Below are 13,008 nucleotides of genomic sequence, written 5' to 3' on the forward strand. Positions count from 1 at the left end.
AAGTTTTTTTGTGAGGTATTATTTGCATGGGTAAGACTCAAAGAAATTGACTTCCCAAAAGTAGTACTTGACGAATGAATAGTTTAAATATTGGTGAGCCTAAGCCTCATCTTCTTAGTGGAATTTAAAGGCATTACAAAATCTGAGATTCGGAGAAAGCTTTAGTCTCCATTTGACAACTATGTGTCAAACGCATATCATCGATTTTCCCCTCAGTGCAGCTAGCTTAAAGCGAGAGACTCATTGCCAGGAGGAATACATTTAAAATTGAACCCACGAATATTAAAAAAGAGGATCCTCAAGGGGGCCTCTAAATGTGTTGTCACCCTCCGCGCATTGAAATGGATTTACAAAAGTTGCCACTCGCGTCGCTGACGGACAAAGTGATCCGACTTTCACAGGGAAATAAGTTATAATTAGCGGTTTTAATCGAAATTCATGTGTATGATGATGTAATATATCAAATTCATAACTTTTCAATCCTATTCCTCGCGATTGCAAGCACATACTGCAAAATAATGAAAAAAAGTGGATCGCATTGAACTCATCACCGCGCCGCGCACATTTTTCAAAGCCGATTACAGTGCCACTGAAGTGGCAACTGAAATCAACCCTCTGTGGGATGGAATCGGGTCTCCTCTATTCAGTCCCCTTGATAGAACCACTCACCCTTCTTCCTGAGAGAGAAATAACCAAAAAAGTACATTGTTTTCTGCAAATCGCATTAAACGCCTCGTTTGACGGTAAAAAAAGTCGTGGAGTCAATACAAGGATGCAATTGGCGATAGAAATCAGATTTGAAAAAGCGTAATTATACTGTAATCTCATACTAGGCGCGGTGAAAATTATCTCATTTGTCGTTTTATTCTGAAATAGGGATTTTTGATAGTGAAAAAAATTACCTTCCAAAAAAATGCACTTATCTATTTACAAAATATTTTCATAAGATATTCTTTATACATATGCAAATTTTTTCAGTTTACAGTTTTAGATATAATTTTATATAATAGATATCGATTTTGAATACCTATACTATTTTTTGAGCTTTTATTGCATGATAATATGTGCAGGAAAGAATTCATTAATATTTATATGGGTACTTCGAATCAACTACATATTTTATTCCATAAACCTACCTAAAGAAAATTGTAAGAGCTACAGAGTTAATTAGAATAATTTCTACACGACTTAATGTACCCATTATCAATTATAACACTGTGAAATATTTTGCTAATTTCTCAATATGCTTCATTAGATTAAGTGATTGATGGATACTTTCTGTATTACTATCGGGGCGATGTCTGCGTTGAAATAGATTTTGTTACACAATTATTTAATTTCATACGCCATTAATAAAGCCATTGAATTATTGAATAATTAAAGCTCTAGCGGAGTATTGAATTTAGTTTGAACTAGTCTCCTTCCGGTATACAACCATTTCGACAGGATTCTGATGGTTCTCGCTAATGACCCATGAAATTTCATGAGGCCTTCATCAGGTACGAAACCAGAAGTTTGCTTCGAGGGGTGCTTTGATGGTGTGGGAGTTGCTAAGTAATTTGCAGTTAAGTCGCTCATCGCATCGGAAAACCATAAGCTTCATTAAATTAGCTATATTTCATATGTATCTATTTTCCGTTTACGTAGTGCTGAAGTGTGTTGCCTTCATTGGTTTTCACCGTAATGGACACAGTATCTATGGTTTGGACTCTGTAGGCATATTTTCCCATAGTTCGCCTGATTTTTCGCACTAATTTTCAACTTCAGGGCTGGAATCATTGATGCGTTCCTACAAAATGATTTGATGGCAGACATTATGAAATGCAGCTGTATCGAAAAACAGATTGTGTGAGTAGAGGGGCCTACAAGTGTATACAAGGGCCTACAAGGGGCCTAAATGTTTGTATAAATGGCCTCTGTAAAAGATATATCGCAGGCATACGCCACAAGAGACCATAAGAAATTTTTGGGGGACTGGGGTGGCTGAAGCCCCCGCATCCCCCCTCCACCAACGGCTACGTGACTGGGCATCATATGATTCATATTTTGAGACTCTCATTGGAGGCCTATTGCTAATGAGATTCAATAGCACATATGCATAGCAATCGACCACATAGCAAACATTCGCCTTTTTTCGTGGCACCCACTAGGTTTTTCACGTGGAGAGCGCACTTTCCTATTCTAAAAGGAAAACCTACCGAACGACTCAAATGATGAAACGGCTTGCCTTCGCTTCGAGCGGAAGCCGTTGAAACGTGAGAAAAGAGCTAATCTCTTCGCGGCTGTCTCTGGCGTCAAAGCAGTGAGAGATAACGGATTTCTATTGCTTTGTGTTTCTTTCAAGCGGCTCGTTGGTCTAGGGGTATGATTCTCGCTTAGGGTGCGAGAGGTCCCGGGTTCAAATCCCGGACGAGCCCGTTTTTTTCATGCTATGTTTTACAGTGTCAACGCGTTAAATGTACGATATTCAGGCTGCATTACGAACCAACCTGTCTGAATTCATGTAAATTCCTGCTTGGTTTACTTAATTTTAATTTGTATCTGAAAGCATTTAAGTATTTCCTTAAGGAATTTCGTAATTTATAAGTAACGATTCATATGGCTACAATGTCTAAACAATTATTTTCTCATTGAGGGCCGTGCGGTGCAATGCATATTTTTTTGTCCACGAATTGATCTGAAATTGTTTATGGGTCAAATAGAATTAGTACAACTTCTATTTCCAGTTTATTCATTGACAAATTGGCACACGGTTAATATAATTAACCACTTTTATCATGTAAATTCCTGCTTGGTTTACTTAATTTTAATTTGTATCTGAAAGTAGTTAAGAATTTCCTTTAGGAATATTGTACTTTATAAGTAACGATTCATATGGCTACACTGTGTAAACACTTCATTTTTTTCTCTTTGAGGCCCGTGTGGGGAAATGCATGTTTTTCATCGATGAATATATCTGAAAGTATTTACGGGTCCAAATTGAATTTGTGCAACTTCTGTTTCCAGTTTATTTATTTAGGCTTTGGCATAAGGTTAATATAATTAACCACTTTTTATGGTATGTGCAATTTTCCTCCTTTGATCGTTCAAGCAGGATATTTTAAGTGTAATTGTATTTTCGGCAATCCTATGATTTTGAATCGATGACGCTTTCTTAACTGAAGGATCATATTTGAATTTAATTTAATAGCGAAGAACTAATTTAACCAACCCCACCGCTCGTAAAAAAAATAGCGACGCTCCAGTTGCTGGGGTTAACGTCAAAATACGTTTTAGCCCGCTAGAGATACACTATTTGGTGAATTTTATCGTTTATTGTTAACAATTAGGATCAATAAATATTCAATTAAGCTCAGTTTATTAATATTAAGCTCAATTACACAACTAATAGTTTAAAAAACCCATTAAACATTAGCAAGTAAAATGTATATCCTTCAAAACGGTATGAATGCATTTTTTACTGTGGTTCAGTACTTATAGTGATCGATATGCCTGAGGTCTAAGATCAAATCTCGTCATTGATACTTTTTTCATAATTTCTTCTACTTTTTCTTCTAAAGAAGGCTGTCATTCAGAACTTTTTTCATGATTTTCGCAATACTTGTTTTTGTGTGCGAGGAAATTTTTTGTGCAGATGCGGCATATGATTTTTTCCCATTTTTTCACACGGAAGCTTTTTTTTTGAAATATTTAATTTCCGTGTTGCAACACGACGCATTTTTGTGGTACTCATTTGCTATGTTTCCATCAATGTTGCAATATGATATTGTAGACTCATTCTTACAATTCAATACTAATTTTCGAATTCCATTGTGTTATTGGTTGAAATTTCAATAGTGCGGTGTAGGAAAAAATAACTTGAAAAATACATGCCTTACCCATAAAAATTGATAATTCTCTTGATGAAAGAGGTAAAAACAAAATTTACCAAGAAGACGCTTCATGAAAAGAGTCATCTTAAATGTACATGTGTATCTTAAAAATGCGTCGTGTTGCGACAAGGAAATAAAACAATTCCGTGAAGCTTCCGTGTGAAGAAATGGGGGAAAAATAGATGGCGCATGTATAAAAAAAAAAAGAATTTCATCGCACAAAAATAAAACTTTTCAGAGTAAATCATGAAAATAATTGTGAATAGCAGGCTTCTGTGAAAGAAAAAGCAGAAAGAAATTATGATAAAAGTACCACAAAGGAGACTCGATCCTGGAATCTTATTATGGGAGAAGAACTTCGTAATCACAGACCATGATAACATGTATTCAACCGCTGTTCGGAAAGGGATTCAATGCCAAATGCATTGACACCAACCGATCCTTACGCCACTGGAGGCAAAAGTTTGAGTGCGATTTAATGCACGGGGATCGGGTTCACATTAAGACTGCTACTGCTACCTAGCGGAGCCTTCTGTAGCAATGTAAACCCGATGGGCCCGTCACTGGGAAAGCAGGAGTTTACATCGGTTTTCTGTGACTGTCTCCTAGCAGCTGTGTGGCCACGCGACCACTGGTGTATTCCCGACAGGCAACTGCGGCGGACCGGTGATTAAGAAGGTAAGAGTGGTGATAACTAGGTTAGATTTTAGTTTTAATGGTACTATTTCGTGAAAACGAATTTGAGGCGCATTTATGATGTAATACTCCCCTGATAGTACTTGATGCGTACCAAACTCGTATACTCTGTTTCCAAGACCTCTTTACAGTCCGTTAAGCTTCATTTGACGAGATAGCTTTTTTCGACATACTTTTAGCCTGTAAGGGTCATCCGTATATATTATGTTTGTAGTGTGTCAGTCTGCCTGTGTTGAAGGTAAACTTTGTGGACCCCTGACTCGCACTCGTGAGTGTCTAGAGCGGTATGAAGTGAACTCGTTGATTGGAGTCGAAGTGGTCCGTACGCATTGAATTCGAAAATAAAATGCTTCACCCCGACGGAAGATAGAGTGACCGGGCACATCTCAGCGGCAGGGATGTAATTTGTGGTTGGAGTCGAAGTGGTCGTGGCTTTGAACGCAAACAAAAAACTATCGTCCTTAGGTGCACATCGTGAGACGAGTAAATTTGTTCTCGCATGGCATGGTGCATGCTTTCGAAAATACATCGGGTAGTTTGTGTTCGACGTAGATAATCTGCCCGTGCATTTTAGACTTGGTCCCAGCGCTGTGGACATTGCGTAAAGTTGCGGGCGAAAAAAGGTGCAAAACGGACGAAAAAACAGCCTGTCCACAAAACGGGAGACTAGCAATGGCAAGCCATAATTAATTCCTCTCTTCCCACTGCAGTGATACTTCTTTGCAAAACTCAAGCATAGGAGAGCCTGGCACTGGCATGCCACAATTAATTCCATGTCCCCCAAGCTCTCTGTGACTATTTCTCGTAATCGGCCCATGATTCTCGCGATTGGGCCATGACAGCCAATAAGGTAACAACTGGTAGCTCAGCAAGGTCAACCTGGTTGCAGAGCACGTAGGTGGGTACTCACGTCTAGGTAGTCTAGCATTTGTTTACAATACAGAATTTCTCAGAATTTTAATGGAAATTATTGCAGTTTTAGCTATGACGAAAATGATTGCATCATGATATTTTACGCAATCAAGAAGCCAGTCTGAGAGCAAAAGTATCATGGCCTAGTACTTTGGACAAACATATGCACTGTAAAATCGAGTCTTCTTTTCAACTTAAGATTTATGGTTTTAGATAAGCTAGTAATATACAGATGTTAACTTATTCGACTCGCGACCTTTTCCTCTGTTTCGAGATTGACATCTTTGTTTGAAGGGTGATATTGCTTTAACTGGGACGTTCAGAAAGTCGTTAAGACTACATTGTGAGAGAGAAGTGTAAATAACGGGGTTATCACTTGGTGTAGGTCAAGCTCTTCTCGCGGAAAGTGGCGAGATGCTGTAATCGGGAGAGGTCGTTCTCCTTCCACGAAATTATTAGCGGCTGAGGAAGTATTTGCCTGGTATACGACGAGCGAGCGTTATTAAAAGTATCATCATCATCATCATTAGTCGACAATCCTAAGATTGGTTTGACGCAGCTCTCCATTTCTCTCTCCTATCCGCTAATCTCTTCATAGCTACATATTTATTCTCTTTTACATCCTTTATAACCTGTCCTATATAACTCATTCGGGGCCGTCCCTTGCCCCTTTTCCCTTCCACTTGTCCTTCAACGATTGTCTTCATCAGACCATCGTGCCTCAAAATGTGGCCAACTAAGTTGTCCCTTCTTCTGCTTAATGTTTTTAGGAGGCTTCTCTTTTCTCCCACTCTCCTTAGCACTTCCTGGTTACTCACACGGTCAATTCATTTTATCTTCATTATTCTTCGGTAGCACCACATTTCGAATGCTTCCACTCTTGATTTCTCTGCTGCTGTCAATGTCCAAGCCTCGCTTCCATAGAGAAACATACTCCATATGTAGCATCTGATGAATTGTTTCCTTACTTCTATGCTGGTGTTTTCAGCTGTAAGAAGATTCTTCTTTTTGTAGAAAGCCCTCTTCGCCTGCGCTATTCTACTGTGTATTTCTTTCTTGCTCCGTCCATCGCTGGTAATTCGGCTTCCCAGGTAAGAGAACTCGTTCACCTCTTCAATCTTATGCTGTCCTAGGTTGATGTTTGTTTTAGCCTCCTTTTTTTGCTGCAAACTAATATCTTAGTCTTCTTTTTGTTGATTTTCAGCTGATATTGAATTAAAATGAAATACAAGGGCCTATATGCGTTATTTTATTACCTATCAAAATTGTCGTGGCTTTTGTTTGACTGAGTAATATGGATGATAGCAAGTATTCAAGTCGTAAATTGGGATTAATTTTCCTTATTTAAACGCCATTCATAAGTGGAATTGAAACAAACTGTCGGAATCATTCGATATGGTATGTATTAGCATTTAACATCTTCAATTATTAATAAAACTTTTGCACAGTCCCACATACGTGTAGGCAACATAAAGGCAACAGACGAAGTGAAGTACCTAGGAGTTACGATAACCTCGAGCCTCTCGTGGGGAACACATATTATAAGGAATATTTGCGGTATAGCCCTGAAGAAATAGGGATTCGTCAAGCGTATTGTGGGAAGATTTTCGGATGAGAAAGTAAAAGAACGGTGCTATTTCGCACTCGTACGACCGCACCTTGAATATGCAGCGAGTGTATGGGATCCGGTACAGAAAGACTTAATCCGCGAACTGAATAAAATACGAAGGAAGGCTGCGCGGTCCGTCAAAAAACTACTACGGGCGTACATACAGCGTTACCAGGATGTTAAGCGAATTAGGCTGGGAGCCGCCGGAGACTCGCAGGCTGTGCGCTAGGCTTAGATTGCTTGAACAATTGAGAATGAATATCTTTAAGAGCGACACGGAGAACATAATATTAGACCCGCACAATATTTCCAGGTCCGCCAAAAGGAATAAATTAAGAGAGATGTTTTGTCGAACGGATAGATATGCAAAATTCCTTTATCCCCCGAACCGTAAAGGACTTATGCCGGTCGTAATTTCGCTGGAGCGTTTCCTTTTTTATGTGCAAATGGCTGGTGTCCTAACACCCCCTGCCACACGCCTTTTAGGCTTCTTGCGGGGTAGTATGTAGATGTAGATACAAGTATTCTCTTTCTGTTTCCTCTTGATTTCTTAGTTTCACGGTCAATTTGAACGGACAGACCTCGATAACATTGAAATCGACTCTCATACTTAACACATGAGATTATACCGATTACCAGGAGAATGGTGAATAATTAGGATTAGTTATCAGTATAACAATACCTTTTGTTTTCTATAATTTAAAATAGTTGAATGACGTATCAATCCTGCTCGAAATTTATTTTTTTGTGAATTATTACCGTCGTTACTCATACAAAAATTACGATTGTGTTTTGAAATGTTTTGGGTGTGTGAATAAGACCTTTGGAAACATTGCCTTGTATCTCAAATGTGAAAATTTCACCTCTGCATTTCCTCGGATGCATAACTTTGTGCCAGAGACAAAGGCAAATGTTCACAAAGATCTATTAATTTACCGATAAAAATTAAAGGAAAAAAACGTAGTTTTTAACAGCTCTTAATTTCAACCAGAACGGCGTTCCGGCACCTATCAGGGAAAATTGGGAAGTGTAAAAAAATTTCATCGCTTTTTTATATTGGTAAAGCATGATTCCTCATTGTAACTTGTATTACAAGTTTTTAAAAATCGGAAATTTTAGGGACGGGAACTTACATTTGAAAATTATGAGGATTAAATGTGTTGACGCACGTTCCGGTACCCAATATTTCAGAAAAGAAGCAATGATTTTTAATGAGCAAGGCGGAATACGACCGGTCAAAAGGGAGTGATGCATCCTCTTGGGTGTTCACTACTGCTTTTTTCTACAAGAATGGGTGCATTATAATCATCTCGACCGTAGTAAAGACAAATTGTTTTGAAGTGCGCCATTTGTTTACCGCTCGCCTCTCCCCAATCCTTATCTGCTACCCTTGGCGTGTTGTTTGAGTATCCTCGGGTTGTTGACTCCCGTGAAAGCATGTGGGATGATGGCTCTCTCAATAAAATCCGCCTCTCTAATGTGACACCAAGGGCGAATGCATATCGTAGGCGAACATCTGTTGTTTAGCGATATCATCAACCCACAGCAGATACGTTCTGTCTTCCTTCTTCCTCTGATTAGTGATATCTTTGTCCTTGTGCGGAAGCTGTAGGAAGATAAATTGAACGCTGAAATGTGGCATGCCTTAATAATGAGGAAACGCCTTTTTTGTGTGATTTTTCCTCCAAGGGCGAATCTCATTATTTTCTACTCTACGTTAAGTATAGTTAATTCATACGTATTTTGGAGGAAATGAAAGGAGAAGAAAGATGAGGTGATATTGATGATGAAATGAAATATACATCAATTACCTCTACTTAACACTATCTGTGCCCTGAAAATGATGTAGACACGTTGAAAACCGAGTCAAATCGTTCTTCATTATTCCAAGTTGGACGAAACCCACTTCATCTCACTGTAATTCCAGAATTTGTGTATTTATAGTCATTGTACCATCAAAAATTCCTATCTTCCTCGTGAAATTGTTGATGGCTGAAAGCATTTTTTATAAAAAGCAAATTTTATATTTTACGTTAAAATAGCATGAAATACTACGAAGTGTACCTGGAAGGTCGTTTTTCGTTCCTAATGTCCTACCCTCTTTTAAAATGTCATTTCATTTTGATGGAATTGCCATGTGATACTTAACATTCATGTCTGGTTTCAATAAAGGCAAGGCTTTTGAAATTTGGACACATTGATATTGTCGAACATCTGGTGACAACCATGATTAAAGCACAAACGGTAATATCCACACTACTTTATTTATCACTTAACCGACCATGGTTTCGACACTTTCGACATCAAGGTCCCCTTGAAAATGACACCAAGTGTCGAAGCCATGGTCGGTTAAGTGATAAATAAAATAGTGGGAAATTACCATTTGTGCTTTAATCATGGATATAGCATTATTCCACAAAATTAAGCCAGAAACTATTTTATACATCTGGTGACAATGTTTTTATCTTTCTACACTATGAATTGGAAATAATTTTTAAGTATATTTAAAAAAATCACAAATCGAATCTATCGCCTTAAGTAAATTAAACTAAGTATAGTAACGAGAAATTCTGTAGCTTTTATCGCGAAAATTATTCCCAAGTGGTAAGAATATATTCCTAGTAGCCTATCCTCTCTTCCCAAGTCGTAATTTATAGACGGAGCTGCCTGTTTTTGGGTGATTTCGTCGCCAAGGGTGAATCTCATGCGGATCCACTCCTCTAGGTTAAGCATCTCCACCAAGGTCCTCGGATAATAAAACTCGCGCGTGGAAAAGATCCTAAAAATACGGGAGTGGGAAGAGTTCCCGCATTGCTAGTTTTATTATAGATGCTCTCCTAGCGAGAGGGTGAGTTGAGGAAGTGGCTCTCAATACTTTTCAAGAGCGTCTCAGAGCTATGACCATTTTGCCGTTGGAAGGGCGATCAATCTTCAGAACTTGTCACCTCACTAAATACCTCATCTCGGCCATCGTTACATGCAAGCAAAATTGATTTATGCATGTTGAATGAAGGAGACACATTTTCATTTGCTTCAAGTGTCCACTGCATTAATCTCAATCCCATCAAGAACCTCAAATATACGATTTGATGCTTTCCCGGCTAAATATGTGGGTAAATATTTCTCGGGATTCCCACCGTATTAATTCTTTCATTAGGGTTGAATAAAGTATCACATGGCAATTCCATCAAAACAAAATGACATTTTAAGAGAGGGTACGACATTAGAAACGAAAAACGACCTCCCAGGCACACTTTGCCGTATTTCATGCTATTTTAGCGTAAAATATAAAATTTCCTCTTCAATAAAAATGTTTTTAGCCATCGCAATTACACGAGGTGGATAGGAATTTTTTTGATGGTCCAATATGTATGTATGGTCCAAAATAAATGTATAAATTCCGGAATTACAGTGAGATGAAGTGGGTTTCTCCAATCATGTTCAGTCCTGTTGATGAGCGCCGAGACGGAGTTTGAAACGTTGGCCGTTATAAAAGAATTAACCCGGTGGAAATCCCGAGAAAATTTTGCCTCCAACCTCAAATATACTTGAATGGAGTCGTGAGGCAACATTGGCTATCCTTATCATTTCGTAAGGCTATATAATTGATCTATAAATTAGGTTGTTAGATGCAGTATTCGTAAGGAATTGTTCCTATAGTCGAGACTTATTTTAAATGCATCACGAGCGAAGAAAGTTTTGGTGTATTATAAATATTTTCATTCTAACTACTATGAACTTAAATAATCACATCTACATTAAATTAATTGATTTTGGGTTTTAAATGCATTTCAGTGAAAACGTAATTTTTTTAATTTTTCATGATTGAATCGCTATCGGTAGAAAGGCATCATGTTCCAGTTGGACGATTTTTATTTTTTCTTCTTTAAGTTGTTGCTAGGAGTTGTTGTTTAATCAACGTTTCGTGCTAAAAGGAAACGTGCTATGGAAATATGCTCGGTGTCATTAGCGAGACATGTTTCCTTTTAGTAGGAAACGTTTAGTCTTGCGCCTAGCAACCACTTTGATAAAAAAAGATAAATCGTCCAAATTGGACATGATGCCATTCTGCAGTTAGCGATTTAATTTAAAAGGCTGGAAATATGAACATTCTTGTATTGGCAAGTTATAGCTGTATTTTTTTCAGTGAGTTTAAAATAAATCAAAATTATTACAAAGATCTGCTAGATAATACCACCCCATGAAAGTTAACATCGTTCGTGATGTTAAGATGACTTCATAGAAAACAAGAATGATATTAGTTTCTTATAATTAGTGAACATAATTTATTTGATACTAAGTAAAACTAGTATAAATTTGACATAATTTCACATACAAATACCGAAAATTAGTTTTTGGCAGAATTTAACGGATGAGCAGATACACTAATCACCTAAATGAGTATATTATTTTAATAACAGGGTGACGATCAAAATATGGGTTGGCATAATTTTATTTTTCTACAAGGCTCAGCTTTAAGCGAAAGTCGAGAAGACTTATTTCCATCCAGCCAGGAGCATTGACGTTGGGGAATATTTATTTTGACTAGCTGCCTGTGATAACTTCTCTTGGTAGCTGCCTCTTTTTCTTAAGTAGTAATTATTCGTATACATTTTCCAAGGATATAGTAATTGCGTAGCTGCTTATTTCATTTCATTCTAGTTTAATAAATTTTGTCATTCATGTCTTCGAAAGGCGTTCAGAACTACAAGGGACTGAAAAAGTTACCTTTGAATGTGATTCAACCACAGCAGTGCAATTTGTTTGTTCTGAACCCTCACTAAAAATAAGACCTACTCAATAATATTGTGAAAATGGGAAGAGTGGACATAAGAAAAGTAAAAGAGTAAATAATACAAATTATAAATAGGGATTGACCTAATGGTAGTGAAAGCCATAGTGTTAGTGTAAATGATTAGGGAATGGATACGGAAATGAAATTTTATTATCCCTTTCTAATCGAGTTTGCAATAATGCCACAGAATATATCGATTTTTATAGAGTGAATAATGTAATAGCATTTTTCCTTTTTATAAAGATATTAGAAGCATAGAAGTAAGGAAATAATTCATCAGATGCAGATGTAAAAGAGAAAAAATACGTCGCTATGATAATGTTAGCGGAGAGGAGAGAGAAATTGAGAGCTGCGTCAAACCAATCTTAGGATTGTTGACTAATAATAATGATGATGAAAGAGATGAGATCCGTCATCTTTTGACTTTTATTTGTCATGTTTCAGAAATGTTGCACAAAATCGTGGACGAATTACTTTATTTTAAAAGCAAAGCTGTCAAGTGACGATATTCCATTTAATTACGGCGATGATGAATAAGGAAATACGAGATACTAAGGTATAGAAAGTGCGTGCACTGTCATAAAAAAAGAATCATTTTGCAAAGTTCTTCTTGAATATGCAAAGATCACCCCAGGGGTGATGGTGAATTCAGTGCTTTAAATCGAAAAAATATAGAGGCGCTGAAATATATAAGAATATTTATAACTCTCATACCGCGAGCAGTGGAGTTATTTTGGACTTGCAACTCTTTTTTATCTTATCTCGATTTTAGATATAATTAAGAGTTCATCTGTAGTCGTCAAACATGCGGCCCTGAAGTTATCAAACAAACACCTAAGATGTTTGTTGATAATCGTATACTATCGCTTATCGATCAGTAACATAAGATGATAATATCGTACCTGAATCCTTTCTCAGAAGTGTCCTTCTAGTTTATCTAGTAAGTTTCATATCGGTTAGTGACATTTTAAGGAATTTCAAGACTGAGGCCGGAGTATCTTATAAATAACATCACGTATCAAATGGCATTGTGACGTGTTGATTATAAATGTGTTTTAGAGAATTTGAAATTATCACAGGTGGTAGGCTGGCCAACAAAAGTTATCAGATTTTTGGTGTGATAG

General features: G+C 37.4%; 1 non-coding gene across 1 annotated transcript; it reads left to right on the top strand.

The window, feature by feature from the left end:
- Nucleotides 1–2,345: 2,345 nt before the first annotated feature.
- On the top strand, nt 2,346–2,417 carry Trnap-agg. The gene has a single exon. It is a non-coding gene; the product is annotated as a tRNA-Pro (tRNA).
- The last annotated feature ends 10,591 nt before the right edge of the window (nt 2,418–13,008 follow it).

The sequence above is a fragment of the Ischnura elegans genome, chromosome 5 (genome assembly GCF_921293095.1).
Source record: "Ischnura elegans chromosome 5, ioIscEleg1.1, whole genome shotgun sequence".
NCBI lineage: Eukaryota > Metazoa > Arthropoda > Insecta > Odonata > Coenagrionidae > Ischnura > Ischnura elegans.